Source organism: Anoplophora glabripennis, unplaced genomic scaffold, assembly GCF_000390285.2.
Source record: "Anoplophora glabripennis isolate ALB-LARVAE unplaced genomic scaffold, Agla_2.0 scaffold1942, whole genome shotgun sequence".
NCBI lineage: Eukaryota > Metazoa > Arthropoda > Insecta > Coleoptera > Cerambycidae > Anoplophora > Anoplophora glabripennis.
The window spans coordinates 20,952-24,319 of NW_019418018.1; positions in this window are offsets into that span (position 1 = coordinate 20,952).

Sequence of the window (3,368 nt, forward strand, 5' to 3'; positions counted from 1 at the left end):
AAAACAATACTTAGTTTTAGGCTTATCACATTGAACTGCTCGATGACCTGGCAACTTGCAATTCCAACAATTTACATTATTTACAGATATGGGGTTACAATTAACAGAAGCTGATGTTCTTGACGTACTTGGACCTGGCTCAGAGTAAATGTAAGCTAAGTCTGGTTCCATTACCTTCTTATGTCGTGGAGGGGGAACAAAAGACTCTATGGACTCTTTTCTCTCTTCCATTTGCCTACCTAACTCGACTAGCTGATCGATAGAAACAACTTTAGTAAGTCCCAACTGGCTTTGATAGAAAGGGGCTATGTTTTTAAGAAGAATTTTGAGCTTACAACTAGAGGGAACGGAACAAGTAAGACGGTTAAATAGGTTAACCATTGTTGCTATATAGAGGCCTATAGACTCATTAGGACCTTGGGTTCGATGTTTTATTTCTTCGAAAAGTCGCTCATCGTAATCACTTGGAAGGAACTGTTTCCTTAGTTCATCGACTAGTTCATCCCATGATTGAATTCGACTCTTAACAGAATTGTACCAAATCTTAGCCTTTCCTGTAAAAAGATCACTAGCCGAAGCACATAACTGAGCCTTAGTAATATTCCTAGAAACTCGTAATTCAGTGGCACTCTCAAGGAAAGCATTAAGAGACATTGGTGGCCCATCATACTTAAGGTTCCACTTGTACACCGGAACAGATGTGGGTTTATTCATAGGAACAGGGACAGTTGGTACACAAGGAGAAGAACCACAACAGTTATCATTATCCGATAGGGAAGATTCATCTCCGGATCCAGAACTGCTTCCTACATTTTGTACTTCTAACAGTAAACTCGATTGAGATAATCTTTTAAATCTACGGGCTTTGTGGGTTAAAGTAGAATGAATATCAAGTATCGACACTAACAGCTGAGATCTCTGGCATAGTTCGGTTTCCGAAGAAGCCTTAGCACGATTAGCTCTTTCAAAACAATGCGCTAATTTGGACATTATTTTTAGAAATGGTGAACTAGAGTCATTATCATTAAAGTCCTTAACCAGATTCTCAATTTCGCTAACCTTATTAATAAGATATATATAATCTTCCTCAAATTTAAATGGATATTTGGGATAAGTTAAAGTAGAACCTGATTTTTCAAGTCGTAAAATATTACGCAACGTTTTACGCATATCCGCAACAGTGGTTTTATCTTTTATCCCTCTAAATGCCAACTCATACATTAACTCCTCTTTCTCTAACCGATTAACTTCCATAATCATTTTCGGTCCCGCCATTTTAATTCAAATATTCCTAGCCTTAACTTCGAAATCAAAGAAATGGTTAAGTTTTCTAATTAATAAATAATGCTTATAAATTTAGGATAATTAACCTAATTTCGAATAATCCTACTACTATTATCAATATTAGTACCATACGACAAAAAAACAAAAAATTTAAAGTAATCAAAACTACAAAAAAAAAAACAAAAAAAGAAAAATATAATTTTTTTCCCTTTTAGGAGGCCCCACTTTGGGCGCCAATTTGCTACCTTCTCGTTTCGCTGAGGGTTGATGTACTTACCCTGATCTTAAAGGAAAAAAAAAGGGTCCAAGTTGGAAGTGCAAAACCCTAAGCTAGCCTTCAGCCGGAGCTGGTCGTGCGGTCATTCTTTAAGAGGACCATTTAGTTTAAGGGCGCCAGTAACCATTTACCCTAGGGTTCTAAGCTACTCAATATTTGGTTACTAAATATTGAGTTCAAAGATAATGTTGACCAAAATAGCTTATTTAGCAAATAGTAGCAACACCTAATTCGGTTATATTTTAGTATGCTCAATTTACTAAATTAATAGAACGAAATAGTTCAGTTACTAATATTTATTAACGTTATTACTTCAGAATCACAACTAAAGTGTCTAAGTCGACGATACCTATTAAATAAATGAATATAAATAAATGAGAATAAATCTCAATTGGGAGACCGCTCGTGATCACGATAGGTGGACAATTGTTATATCTATCATGAATTCTTATCTAATTCTTTATAAACAAAATGAATAAACGATATTAGTAAGAAAAATATATATATAAATGTCTAATAGTAACCGGACTATCTAATATAACTGACTGGGAAGAAAAAAATAAATAAGCAATAAAAGAAGAAAAGGAAACGTTTAACATTAATCGGGGACACAACCATAAGCTATTTACTGATCATTTGTATGAATATGTAGGAAAGTTTTAGTAATTGTTTACAAGTTAATAATAATAAGGAAATATATAGGTACAACTTTTGCTTANCAACCTTAGTAAGTCCCAACTGGCTTTGATAGAAAGGGGCTATGTTTTTAAGAAGAATTTTGAGCTTACAACTAGAGGGGACGGAACAAGTAAGACGATTAAATAGGTTAACCATTGTTGCTATATAGAGGCCTATAGATTCATTATGACCTTGGGTTCGATGTCTTATTTCTTCGAAAAGTCGCTCATCGTAATCACTTGGAAGGAACTGTTTCCTTAGTTCATCGACTAGTTCATCCCATGATTGAATTCGACTCTTAACAGAATTGTACCAAATCTTAGCCTTTCCTGTAAAAGGATCACTAGCCGAAGCACATAAGTAATATTCCTAGAAACTCGTAATTCAGTGGCACTCTCAAGGAAAGCATTAAGAGACATTGGTGGCCCATCATACTTAAGGTTCCACTTGTACACCGGAACAGATGTGGGTTTATTCATAGAAACAGGGACAGTTGGTACACAAGGAGAAGAACTACAACAGTTATCATTATCCGTTAGGGAAGATTCATCTTCAGGACTTCTGCGTCCAGCTGACGACCATGTGAATATGCAAAAATTATTCGACTTCTAATGGCTCGTCGGCCCTCCCAACCCTCCTCGCTGAGAATTTCGTCCTGGAACCTTGACGGGTTTCGGGCCAAAAAAACGGAACTCGTGGACATCTTGAACCGTCTAAACATAGACGTTATGGCTGTCCAGGAGACCTACCTCAGGGAGGCATCCCGTACTTCCATCCCTGACTATGACATATACAGACATGACAGAAACCGTAACGGGGGTGGTGTTGCACTCATAGTAAAGAAGTGCAAGTGGTGTTCTGTTACCACCCACCGAGACTACCACTACTTGACAATCGGGTCGATTCTGTTTACAAATTGCAAGGAATGGTTAAGCGTTTTTTTAAAGATGTATTGTTGATAAGCAATTTTTCTTCATATGTGTATTCTGTTTCACCTTTCACAACCATTTCATCTGTCAGTTTAACAATTTATTGTTCAAAAGAATTGCTATCATAACAACCACATTTTTGTGGTTGCTATGGCTGTAGCAAGATATATTTCATGTTTTCAGTATGGAAAGTATTTAAA